This window comes from Vanessa tameamea, chromosome 15 (genome assembly GCF_037043105.1).
Source record: "Vanessa tameamea isolate UH-Manoa-2023 chromosome 15, ilVanTame1 primary haplotype, whole genome shotgun sequence".
Lineage (NCBI taxonomy): Eukaryota > Metazoa > Arthropoda > Insecta > Lepidoptera > Nymphalidae > Vanessa > Vanessa tameamea.
The window spans coordinates 2,154,128-2,168,731 of record NC_087323.1 but is presented as its reverse complement, the minus strand read 5'-3'; the positions used below and the strand labels follow the sequence as shown (position 1 = coordinate 2,168,731).

The following is a 14,604-nucleotide window of genomic DNA, read 5'->3' as shown; positions in this document are numbered from 1 at the left end:
ACAAGGAATGGCTAATATTTCATGCAACGCCAATTTCTATGGGCGGTGGTGACAACATACTATCACGTGGCCTATTTGCGCTACATTATATATATTACCATAAGTAAATATTAAAAAACTTCAGGTTTCAGATGAAAAATGAAAATAGATCCCATATGTGTCCACCGACTCGCATTTGAGCAGCGAATTGGAATAAGCTCCAATCCTGTCGATAAAACCCACATAAGCCAGAACAAGTTCACAGCAACCTTTCTGGTAGTATTCCTTGCGTGACAAAATAATATATGCTTGTCTTTCCAAAATAGAACATAACAATACTTTTCAGAGTTAAAAGGTGCCAATCTTCTTTTATATGTCTAATTGACTCACACATGTAACGCGACTATTTACATATACGGACTTATGCGTGTGGTGTTTACGACGTATTTGTTTCATACATTTTATTAGAGTGGCTGGAGAGCGCCTTACAAATAGGGTATTAAAATATTTGTTTTATTATTATTTTAGTTCATTAAATGGTTTTGTATTAATATAAAATTATAAACAGTTGAACATTGATGGGAATTATATATTAACAGTTGTTAAGGTATTATATAGAAAATTATTGCCATAAATTAGTATTAAATGTGCTAACTAAATTTATATATATTTATTTATTGTTATTGTTATGATAATGTTGTGTATGCGGTGTTATGGTCAGTGGTCACCACATCGTCATTGTATCACGGCTAATGAATAACCAGTTGATGAAATCTATAGGAAATTAGATACTTTATCCGTGATGCCTATACTACACTGGCTTACCCATCAAACTGAGATACAGCAGTTGTTTACCGGTACATTAATAATTGTCGTCTAAATCTTTGTGCGTGCTTTTTGTAATTACCATTAACCACCACAATCTCAGTAAGTTAAATATCAATTAAACTAAGTAAAGAAATTATATTTTTTATGCTTAGACTTGAAATCCTTTGGAAATTCATTTTATAATATTGTGTCGATAAAAAATACTGAATTGATTTTAATGAAACGTGTAACAGATTTTAAGCTTGAATAAGATATAGGAAAATTTATATTTCGAGAAGAAATTTAATGGCTCCCAGCGGGTAATCCATCTCCAATCCAATCGCGGGTAAACTTCGCTTCAAATAAACACCTTACGGGTCCACGAAAAGAAGCTGAAACTAATAAGACTACTTATCGAGTTTAATTCAATGAAAATGTAACGCGAAACATTGTTTGTTTGTTAAGATTTGAAATTAAAAAACGTGTATGATTTTTTTTTTAATCTGACTATATAAATACGTTAGATGAATTTAAATAATTTAATAATAACTTTTAAAAAATAAACATACATTCTGTATACAATGTGTTCTTTGTTTTATTTTCAGAATTACACGATAGCTACATGTTCCGACGAATAACCACGGTGACATCAGACTCGCGTAGCTATTTTCTCAGAAACTATGTTAAAGTGCTATAAAATTGCGGCTTAATTAGAGTCGTGAAAAACGGTAAAATTTTAAATACTCTTTTTACAATTATGAACTAGAAATCTTCTTGAATGTCAATGTGCTACGGCTTAGTCACTTTGTTTTGATTTGCCAACTTTTCAATAAAGATCTTATATTAATGTTTTTTTTTGTGTTGCTATAAATTCAAAGTCGAAGTACATTATATCTATATATAATATAAAAATCACTAAGCAAGTCCACGTTTTCAAATTTCTCAATGCTGTTGTATTTTTTTGTGCTTAAGGCAATCTTAAAATTCGTTTTTTTTAGCCGCTCTACGTCTCGTTTTGTAAAATTTGAGGAAAAAATACCATCCCTACGGGATGATATCCCGGGGTATTCTTTGATGTCGTTATATTTTGTTTGTTGATTATACATTTCTAAATTACGTCATCTATAACAGTAGTATACTAATGACATGATATGCTTAAACAGCCTACTTAGACTATGGTGTGTATGGTTACATATGAACGGACAAATGAACCACCTGGTAGTATGAACTCAAATTTATAAACCAGAACCCAACCATACTGACCATTGTTATTTGGCTGTAGAATATATTATATTAGAAAAGTGGGTGGTACCAACCCAGGTCGGCTTGCCCAAAGCGCTACCACCAAGTTAAATTCATTACATTATGTAATTATAACAATAATACATTCGTGTCTCCTTAAACTATCAAAGCAAACTCAATACCATAAAAGAAACATCCAGTTGCAGTTTCTAGTAGTTACTTTTGTAAGCATTATTTAAAATTTAAAACCTTTTAAGTGTATAAGCGCCAAGCTGCTTATAAAAATTTACTCATACATTTGTGTTTATTCTATTTTTCAGCGTATGTGAGATACTGCTCTTTATTTTATATTCCTTTAAAAAGTATAGTATTATCTTTATAAATGTCAACGTTTATACATTTCTCAATATTCTGACATTACACTTTTGGCAATAAACTAGGTGGGCAAGCTAGTTGTATGATATGTTCACATAAGACACAATAAGAAACGTTTGACTACCTTAAAGATAATACTAGCTAATTAGCTAGTATTATCTTTAAGGTAACCGTTCAATTGAACGGTTTAACTCTTTAATTATATTATCTTGTTTTTTAGTTTGCCGTTTCCTTGTAAAGTTTGACTATCGCTTTAAAGATTTTAAGTTTAGAGACCGCTGCTCTACATAGAGATGTAGTGCTCTTTTAAAGCCATTGGCGCAAGTTTTGAAACCACGACATCCCTCTCCCTGACACCGTATGTTTGATTAATTGAAAGAGATTATATTTTCAAGGTTAAGTATTATGTACCCAAAATATATTTTTATCAATTACTCATAATATTTAATAACCAATTATGCGATACTATTTGCGTATAATCCCGTTAAACGTTGATGGTGCTATGCCAGAAACATCAACGCAAGTGCCAATAACAACTGACGTGATACATATAATACTAAAAAAAAAAAAACTTTATTTTATTTATAACGAACTTGACAAAACGAGGAGTATATTTATGATGCAACGTAGAACGAGTGGAGAAGGATGAGATTATTTTCAAAAAATCGTCTAAAGAATAATTATTAAATTGTATCAACGTACGTTTTTCATAGAAATTGTTTTATTCCCAAATAACGTGACAGTCGATTTCGTTAATTTTATTATTATTTGTTTTATATTGTTGAAACTGGTTTAGTATTCAGGTTATTTTGAATTTCACTACATGTATTGTATATATATGTATTGCACACATTTATATTAAAATTAATATAAATATTCATCACGGCACATATTGCAGACAAAGTTAGAATACTCGCTGACATTCGCCCACTTCCCGTACTAAAGTTTACTTCAAATTATTTGACAGTCTCATAGTATTATTATTGATATCTTATTATTAATGTTTTAAGTTTTATGCAAATAGAAATTCTTTGTATACTTTACAATAATTATTAACTCAGTAGTCATGAAATCTTCGGGTAAGTACATAAGCTGCTTCAGGAAAAGTTTATTAAAAGGTCGACTGCTTTTTTGATAGTCGCTATCTTTTATTAGATATATTGATTATTCAAATGATCACATAATTTTAAGTACATAAAAATATTATATTCATCACCATATTATAATTAAAGATAATATTATAAATATTTAAAAAGATAAAAAAGGATATAGAGATATATATGAAGATTATATTATTTTTTTCACAGCTGATAAAAAATATTTATAATGCTTTTGGGTATATTAAACATAAATAGCTTTGAATTTTGTACTGAATCAAAGGCCTAACCAGATACTGATCTCAGATAAATTGTTCGTAGCATATGCTAGACACGTAGACGGTAGGCTACGAAATTGCTGTAGCATCGTTGACGATGCTGAAACATATTGATGAATATACGTAGTCGATCCGACATCAATTCGATACATTATAAGATTTATATTAGGTCAACCTATATATTACTTACAAAGTTAGTATGTAAACATGTCTAGGAAGTCGGTTTAAGCTAGCTTAGAATTTGCTTCAAGTTAGTTAAGCTTGTAAGCATATGTCATTTGGATACAATAATTTGGTACTATTTGAAAATTAACGATTTTTTTTTAAAGATCGTATATTGCTTCAACTACTATATTTTTTAGTTGATAAGGCAGAAGCAATTAAAAAATAAATCTAGCTATTTTTAATTTATATTGCTTGTAGAAGTTATCAAAAATAGACGAGCAGAGTGCAAGCGCACTGAGAGGTTACTCATTCCCACTATTAATATTAATACTCTTTGTGCAGTAAGGTTGTAGGCAAGTGACTGTGAAGTATGTACCATCAGAGAGACACTTGCCTACAACCTTCACGAAATTATATACTTCAAAAGTTTGATGACTATAGTTTTATTAATACTACGTACGATGTAAAAGTATGTACATCAAGAAATTAAATGTAATTCACCCCTGAAAATATTTCTTGAAGTCATCGATCCATTTTAGTAAATTACTCCTCATTGTAAAGAGTATTTACTATGAAATATAGCATATCCGAAGAAATGTCGGTATTTTTAACGAATATCTACGTACACCTTTATGTTTCCTGGAATATAATCTATTGAATTACATCCTAGTATAGTAAATGCAAAAATAGTAATGTATCAATTAGGTTTTTTATAGAAACTAGCGACGCACCCCGGCTTCGCACGGGCAATGCTGCCACTAAATATACTACAGAATGTCTTACAACGTTCACAGTTTTTCAATCGTTAGACAATACAAACCGCTATGTCTCTGCCTTTTAAATCTGTAATATCTTCGAAAATATTCATTTAAATTATTATTATTATTAATAATAATTATTATTTTTATTAAATGAAGAATGTATTTAAGGTACTTAATTGGATAAGGATTAATGCTGTAAATCGCTTAAGATCTCTTCGATAACAAGCCATTATTTCTGGTAAAAAATCAAGGATAAAAAATGGTTGTTGTGGGCTATCCCTAAGATATATATATATATACCATCGCGAACTTTTGAAGACCTTTTTAAGGTGAAGACTTTTCTAAGGTGTACAATACAATAATACATTACTTTGATCTATCTCGTAGAGTTCAGCCAGCATTTGCAATGTAAGCGCAAAAATATGCTTATTTACGACATTACTTCAGAAACCTCTAAAATGATCACTGTTTCTCTACTATATTGTGCAAGTATTATACATATAAACCTTCCTCTTAAATCAATCTCTTTATTATAAAAAAACCGCATCAAAATCCATTATGTACTTTTAAAGATCTAAACATACATACGGATAGACTTCGGTAGGCGACTCTGTTTTATACTATGTAATGACTAACTGCCCATCCCGACTTCGTCCAGGTGAAATAAGAATCTTATTTACTTTCGGATCGTAGCACTACCTACTGGACTCACTTAAATACTATCCAGGGTTCATTTAAATACACACAAAAACACGTATGGAAGATTTAGATTATATATATATTTAAAAAAATAGCCGTCACGAGACTCCTGGTAAATATAAAACATTTAAATCGATGTTTTTTGAAATAATTTATAATTACCAATAAATAAATATGGAATGACATAAATGAAAACAATGTTTCGTTGATAAATATGTTATTTTTATATTCGCCTGTATGAGGGACCCAAGAGCGGTAGCGCGTAGAGAGCATGACGGTAGGAAATAGCTTCATGCCGCTTGCAATCAAGGCATACAAACCGGTTTTACCCTCATGGCGCGTCAGTGGATATTTCACATCAGTAAATCAGATGTCGTTGAACTTGTAAAAATGTCCGTTTGTTATTAAATGTATTATTATATCGGCTTTGGCTCTTATTCTTGCGATCAACAGCATTACTATGTATAAAACCTATTTGAAAGTGAGATTCATTTTAATTTGTTATGCAAAAAGAAGGTTAGAAGAAAAAGTTTGTTTTTGTTGGTTAATTTAGAACTCCATAATTTATGGGAAGATTTAGAAAATAGCTTGATTGCCCACTATCTAGTACCGGTTAAGGCCTTCAGATTTAAAAAGACAATGATATAAAAAATAATAGAAGATTTTCGAAGGGAAAAAAAATGATGGAACCTGGAGGCTATTTCTGCAAATATAGCTTTTCTCCTGTTATTTAATTGCTATAACAAGAATATTTAAATTCATTTATAGAATTGCTTTCTGTTTCCATCTTTGCTTTAAATAAGATTTGACAATTGTAATTCGCTAATATAAAACAATTTTATAATTATTTAAAGTTAAGATGTTTAATATTTTATTTTTTTCAAATAAGACTTATAGACAATAAATCGTGAAGAATTTGTCAACATTAATTCTTATTTCATAAATTAATCATCATTTGATTAACATACTGTGGAAATTTTTACATTTTTTTGTGATATTTTATTGAGAGATATCTGAAGATAAAAATAATTTAGACAGGCAAATAAGAGGCACATACATACATTCAATCATACAAAATCATAGGCAATGAAAAAACGAGGTTATGTACATAGTTATAAAGCTTCACGTGTATATTAATTGCATCGTTTCATTAAAAAACAATAATAACTTCAATTTGTTTCATTAGGAAAACAGATATTGCATCATTGTACTAATTATATTTATATTATAGTAGATTTTGGACACGATTTTCCCCGCAGTATAAAAAAATATGGTTATATCATTTCTTGGGGTTCAATCTTGCTTTATATTAAATTTCGTCAAATTTGATTGTTTAGTTAAGCTGTGGAAAATAACAGAGAGACAGATAGAGTTACTTTCACACATAATATTCGTAGAGATAACCTTATTTCATTTGAAAATAATATGTAACTCCTGTATTCATACTTTGTATTTTATACTTAGTTATAAGATTTTAGCAACGTTATAATTTTAGTCATGGTGAAATTGTTATACATTCTATTAATTCTTAGCTGCACATTAATGTATCACGTTTCAAAAGCATCAAAGGATAATAATATTATCCGATTTAGGTGTCTGAGAGTTTCGCAACGTTTTATTTACAGCAGAGCACGGGATAAACTGCAAACGTAAATTAATGGGAAAAGGGGAATATTGGAATTAAAAAAGGATATTTTATTTATTTTCCACTAGATAGAAAACTCGAGATATATATGTGAATTAATCTTTATGTAAGAAATGGCAAAAACTCATCACGAGATCTTCGAAACTATAGGTATGATTGACTTGTAATTTAGCATAGTTACTCTTCGTTACGTAGACGCTAAGATTTTTTTTTTTTTTAATTTAATCCTTTGAGATGGGAAATAGGAGGGTTAGCTTTGTATGAATTTAACACATAATACATCGGTATCTATCATACTTATACAATCAAAATTTTGTATGAAATTCTCGTAGTAAGAAGCAATATTTGAAACCAAATATAAACATCTCACTGCCGGTCTAAGGCCTCTTTCATTACGGATAAAGTTGGGAACTCATTCAACTGTACCAGTTATAATATATGTGACGTGACAAAATTTCATCCTGCAGATACTTGAGATTAATTATGAACATAAAATAGGCAAGAGAAAATTCAGTTAAACTCCCTCCGATTTGAAAATTAAATAATCGGATAAGATACAGTTTTTCTACCCACTCTTTTAAAACTAATTTATACAATATTATTAAAATAGCAAATCAAAATTTTGTTGAAGTAAATTTTACAATAAAGCGTTTTTGAATCGTCAATATATCAACTCTACCGTACCGTTTCGGAAATTAGCCTTCAGCGACAAAAAACAGCAAGAAACTCACATAATTGCCGTTTACAAATAAACCAGATTTACAATGATGTTAGTATTCACAAAAATTCTTCATCAGTTCTGTGTTAGTACCCAGACCTAAATCCAGCCATATTTATCAAAAAAGTATTATTTTACTGAATATAAAATATAGTTCTACTTATTTAATTAACTATTACTGCGTTGAAAGCTCAAGAAAATACAAAAGATTACTAAAGATAATTTTTTTCCATTAAATATAAATATTTGAACGCTCGAAACGAGGATACTAACTAAAACAATGTCGGTCTTTGTACTGTTTGTTAATTGTCCCTTGGCTTAATCAGCTGTCCTCGGTAAAGACGCGATTAAATTGTCTACATAGATTTACCTAGTAAGGAACGAAAACTACATTAAAATTTGCACATTTTAAATTAAAACGAGTACAAATTGCTCAAATAATGTCAATAATACATTTGTTTTTTGATAAAAGGTGACTAGGTTAGGTTAGGACTAGGATGACTAGGAAGTAGTTTTGAAATAAATTGATCAATTGTTATTTAATCTTTCGACCGATAGATGGCGCTATGTGCTATCGCCCTATCGTTTGGTATTTTTACTACATAAAAAGGGTAATTTTAATAGATAATTCATATCGTACTGGTACACTCATTCATTATATATTGTACTGCCAAGCAGCTGTACTTATTATTTTTATGTTCAGGTTTAAGGGGTGTGAGAGTCAGTGTAACTATATATATATATAAAGTTGGTGGCGCATTCGTGATGTCGAGTATGTGTGTACGGTTTTCATTGGTACGCCACTCCGAGGTCCCGGGTTCGATTCCCGGTTCAATAGTTTTCTATGTTGTCTTGGGTCTGGGTGTTTGTGGTAACGTCGTTACTTTTGATTTTCCATAACACAACTGCTTTAGCTACTTACATTGGATCAGAGTAATGTATGTGATGTTGTCCAATATTTATGTATTTATTATTTATTTAATTCTTACAACGCGAACTTCCAGCCGGCGGTGATCATTTACTTATCAAGTGATCCAATTGCTTGTCCGCCAATCGATGCCAAAAATAAATGCCAGTTAAATACTACAGGACAAAAGCCAGCTCTTGTAGGGATAACATTGCCCAAACCAAAATTAAGCCGTTTCCGCTGTCGGAAACAAAGACCCTGGATAATGACGTGACGTCAAAACTTCTACTACCAGAATCGATTCATACTTCTCAACCAATACGTTCTAATAAATGGCAGTGATCTTAAAGAAAACACTTTAAGAATGGACAACATTTGGAGCTCGAGTTAGCTTGAAAGAAAAGTGATGCTTCTTTTTATATAAAAAAAAAAGACTTCTTCAAACTCTAGTCTGTGTTGGACGCTAACGTAAATATAATATTGTTTCTATAAAATCGGACAGTTTATTGCTCCCAATATATTCAAAGTGATATTTCGTTTGCCGAAATTGAAATAAATAACATATCATTGATTGGATTCTTTCTACGTTTACCACTAAAAAACATACATTGATAAAGTTAAATCAAATATACACAAGTAGACTCCATTTATAAATAATTATATCTTTGAAATGATAAATTAAAATGTATAACATTGAAATAAAATTGCGTCATTTTAATTAAAAATGTACAATATTATGTATATGAATGTTTTGTGAGCATTTATAAAATACATTTTCATGCAAGACTCTTGAGATAGTACAGAGGTCAGTAGTACAAATATATACTGAGTTATTTTATAGTACAAGAGCCACTGGATAAAATTTTATTAAATGTACCGATCAGATAACTCCCTCAGAATTTTCGTGTCAACGTACAGCTGTTTGACAATGCCCTTAATAACTCTTTCATATTATGTTCAATTATTAAATTTTAAGGTGTGGTTTCCTTATTATTTAAAAAGCATAGCATATAAGCACTACCTGACTGTACCAGTAGTTTCAAAAATCAACAGTGGGATTGTTTATTATTATTCCCAGGTATGTCCAGGCAAGGTATTGTCAGGTAATCTCCTCAATCTCTAACAAGCCCAAACATGTCGCATCAGGAAATTATAACTGGGAGATTGCAAATGAATCACCTGCAAGCGGCCACTACCATTCATAGGCATGTTCGCTTTAACAAATATTAACCATCCTTTATGTCGCTGATATACCACCACTACTTAACGCACCCCTTGAAATGGAACAGTAAGAACATGGTAAGTGATAAATGGGTGGTACCTAGCCAGACGAACTTGCACAAAATCTTACGTGGAAAGACCTATATAGACAAATCGCATGTATTGATATAACTTTGAATAAATTGTGTAGATAACGAACAGAAATTTCTTATTCATACCTTGTTTTAGAAACCATTTCAGACTTTATACAAATTTAGTCATAATTATAATACAAAATATTATGGAATAGAAGACAATCCGCTTTATTTTAGCCGAAATTAAACAAAACAAGACGCTTCTTGAATAATGTTCTTCTCAAAACTAATTTAGAGATTTCTCTGTATTATTTATGCTAATAATATAATACATTATTATTATATAAAAGCAATTGTATAGAACAGATAATAAAGGCGTTTCTATCAAGCTGTTACTTTTATATCAAACTAGCTGAACGTGCGGCTTTATCCGGGCGTTATTAATGAAACTTTACCTATAGCTTACAAACCGTCAACCACCATTTCATCTCCTCGATGGATGAATTAAAGAAGAAAACTTTGTCCTTCAACGGGACTTGATTTTAATACCAAATTTAATTTAAATCGGTACAGCGGTTTAAGTGTGTAGAGGTAACAGAGTTACTTTCGCCTTTATAATATTAGTATAGATTTAAGAGCAGTTTCAGAGTTATTTGTATTTTTTCTTGTTATTTAAAGTAAAAAAATAGCTATACTCGTTTATAAATACGTATTACACTTACTTCCTTAAACATTTCTTATTCCCTTAAGGGTGAAGATTATAGAGACATAAATCTTTGTAATATTAAACATAAAATATTCTTAAAAATGAACGCTACGAAGTTGAAAGATGACAATTTTCCTTATACATGCATATTGATAAAGAAAATATTATATTTATATTTTTGAAAGTCAGCCCTTAAGGGAATGAATAATGTTTAATTTCAATGTAATTATTTAATGGACTTCCTGAATAGATTAACTGAAATATTTAATTGTAAACAAAGTCGTATTATATATTTTGTATAGAGTTTAGTGCCTGAATTGAACGTATTCAATGCGTTCACGCATCGTTCAAGCGATTGAGTTGAAACTTTGTAAAGTTAATATCGACATTTGCCTGAAGGTTACTGATTCACAAAAGGCAACGCAACATATAGCATTAGCTCAATTTTATACAAAATATAATTTGAACAGTCAATAAATTGTACTTATAAAATCGATTCACCTGACTGACTATCAAGGCACTGGATTTATTATTAATACCATCCACATAACTTATGTTTATAATACAAGCACTAAAAAATATTTACGGAAATTTCAACTATGAAGGGGGAAAATGAAAACTTGAACTTTGTATGAATTTCACTTGCACAAAATCTGGAAGGGCAGCTATTAAAAAACTTGAATTTATTCTTTATTGGGCTATAAAATTTAATAAAGAGGCATTCTTATCGTGTCTGTTATGCTTTAAACTTAGAGTTTAAAGCATAAATAAATCGACTTAAACTGCACCGGATAGTTTCAAAGAAACATCAAGCGCAAGCTAGTTTGAAATTAATCTTTGACGCTCTTTTATGTATTTGCTAATCGTGTTATTTTCTATAAATAAAATGAAAAGTCAACTTTTCATTAAAACAAACGTATAATGTTAAAAATCATGGTAAAAAATATGTTCATTATTTCATCCTAGCCAATTTTTTTCCAACGCAACCAATCTCGAGAATCATTTATATAACATAACACATAGATGCACTCTCTATTCCCCAATTTTCATAATCTGCCCGGAAACATCCGTATCTTCGATTGGACACGACTGGCGATAAATCGAGCTCAGGAAGGTGTACCCACGTCCTAAGGCGTCGAATCGTAACTGTGTACATCATAGCTTAGAGCTGCTATACCAAATTAAGATTAAAACAAGATTGCTTTAACGGTTTTTTAAAATTATAAACGTACCTCAAGTCTAAACATGAAAGTTTAGAGTTACGAGTGTAATTAAAGTTCATTAATAACGTGTGCCCAAAGTTTGTCTCATTCGGTTTATTCAAAAGCTGCTTAATTTTGAACAAAGGGAGGTCATCCCTTTGAACAAGTTGAAACTTCCAATTTGTTATAAAACATGAAGTGTATATATCGCAATATATATATCGCAAACTAATATATGGAATCACGCTTCCGCCCATACTCTATATTTGACAAGAACTTATGTCGTTTCAATTTAAGTAGACGCATAAAATCATTTTCGAATCGTTATGTTAGTGTTGAATTAAAGTAAAGTTAACCGCGGTTCGCGGAGTATATTCTATCCAGAAGAAGTGCTTAGAAGCTATATTTACTTGATTATGTTAATGAAGTACAAAAAAATTATATTTATCCTGTCTGGAAATCAACAAACGAAGTCCACACTTTATGTCATTAATAAAATATTTTATTAAATAAAATGCCTTATTTATCAAAGTTTTTTTGACATGACAACTAAATGTTGAATATACGAAACAATATGTTACTTATTCTGGATAATTTTAAGATTTATAAGATAAGATAGAATTACTTGCATAAAATATGTTCAATTCTATTATTACCGTTTTATTTTATCCGAGAAATGATTTATTTTGCTCGAATCTCTAAGAATTGTATACGAGGCGTAATCAAAAAGCGTTCCCATAAATAATATTTCTTAATTCTTAGAGTCGTGTATGTGACGTGAAAACTTATAAGAACGGCTTCTGTGTAAAGCTTGTTACTCGTAACTCAGTAGCGATCGGCAACTGACGGACAAACAGCGATTGGGGGGAAAAAACTAGACATTAATCCAGCAGATCGTTAATAAGCTAATATCTCTGCTCGAGATAAACTTAATTGATAAAATAATAATAATACTTTATTGCAAAATATTTCTTAAATATTCCAATAGTGTCAGAATGTAATGCTGCGTTACGTATAATACAATAATTAAGAACTAAAACGCATAATTGGCATAATTTTTAGTAACGATTTTTTTTTTACGTAGCTTTCAGTAGAACGAAGGAATCCTCACGTAAGGAAAAAGCGTTTTAAAACCTTTCATTCTCTTTTTCTGTGTCTCTTACTTTTTTTTTTTTTTTATTGTTTTAATTAACACGGGATTTTTAATAACAATTTCATTTCTCGTCATTTCATTTATAAAGTTAACGTTTGTAATTTATTTCATTGTGTCTTTTATTTAATACACAGTAGAGAGAGAAAATTTGTTTCAATCAGGTGTCTAACGAGAGCTCTGTTTTCTTTTTAAATAAACATAGATAAAAAAAATAGTGATACATTCCTTTATTATAATGTACTAGTGTTTATAATTTCTAATGACGTCATAGGGACATCTATGATATTCACGTCGTTGGGCACTCATGAACTTATTTACGCATCGTCAAAGTCGATTACGGCAAAAAGCCTTTAAGTAGTGTGTCCCTACCTGTACTCATATATTATAGCTATCCTGTTATGAATCAATATTAACATCATGATTGTTTTATCACGGGTTGATATATAGAGCTTCATGTGAGCTATGAATAATCATTTCGCTTGTAATTTTTTGTAAAATCAAATGAATATTGTCAATATTTTTTTATAATATGCGAATATTAGAACACGTTATAATGTTATTTAATTTTTTATAATTGATTTTATTATTATAATCGTCGCTTGATATTAATTAAAATTAAAATATAAAAAAAAATATTTTTGAATTTTTACTTTAAAATCCATAATAATTAACAATCAAAAGTTACTTATTAATAATAATTATTTCGGATATTTCAAATTATAAAGCGATAATACATGTGTCATTTAGTTTTGCATTGAGTCGACTTATCATGTTTACGTAGTCGTAATGTTAAGTGTTAAACATTAATTAATTTCACTATAATTAAAATTTTAATCTTTTGACGCGTTGATTATTAGCAACTGTAAATATTCGATATGAAAAAAATTAAATGTCGAAGTGTATCCGACATCAAATAAAATACGAGGTCAGTCTCGTAAAATTCAATTAACATAAAAATGAAGACATCAGAACATGGAGAAACTCGATAAACCCGATATTCGGGGACAATAAATATATTTCAGTATAATAAAATCCTATTATCACCGTACCGAAGTTCCAAACAAGGGAATAAATTTCACCATAGGCCATTTTCCGCTGAGATAACACATAAGAAATAACATTAAACCAATCGACCATGAACTAACACTTTCTTTACACTTATAATATATAAAATATAAATCACACACACTCACCGTTTATATTTATATCACATTGGCTGCGCTTCGTCGGTTTTACGAACGAACGCCTAACGTTTAAAAGATCACTTTTTGCCGCGCGCACTCCGTGACGTCACACGTCCGTTCTCTTTGAACGATGAAACAGAACTGAGACCTCGCGCAGGCTCCGAATCACATCTAGTACGGGCCGAGATCAGGGATTCATATATTAAATCATTTTGACCTTTATTCTATAAGACATAAGAATGAATTTATAGCTTATAGGCAACGTTGCTACGCTGTAGCGATGCTACGACTAAAACATAAATTATGATAGATTTGTTTATTTAATTACTCAGAGTTTTTTAAACAAAAAATTGCATGAAAAATTGCAGCTATTAACGCATTGAAGCAGAAT

General features: G+C 30.2%; 2 protein-coding genes across 3 annotated transcripts in view; both read right to left on the bottom strand.

The window, feature by feature from the left end:
- Window positions 1-7,870, bottom strand: part of LOC113396540 (ammonium transporter Rh type B) — a 217,764-nt gene extending 209,894 nt beyond the window's left edge. The window contains exon 1 of the mRNA XM_064217121.1: window positions 7,866-7,870. The gene's annotated coding sequence lies outside the window, so the exon portion shown is untranslated. The remainder of the gene's footprint in view (window positions 1-7,865) is intronic.
- Window positions 1-14,342, bottom strand: part of LOC113396537 (connectin-like) — a 141,028-nt gene extending 126,686 nt beyond the window's left edge. For both annotated transcript variants that reach the window (XM_064217119.1, XM_064217120.1), the window contains exon 1: window positions 14,223-14,342. The gene's annotated coding sequence lies outside the window, so the exon portion shown is untranslated. The remainder of the gene's footprint in view (window positions 1-14,222) is intronic.
- Window positions 14,343-14,604: the final 262 nt, after the last annotated feature.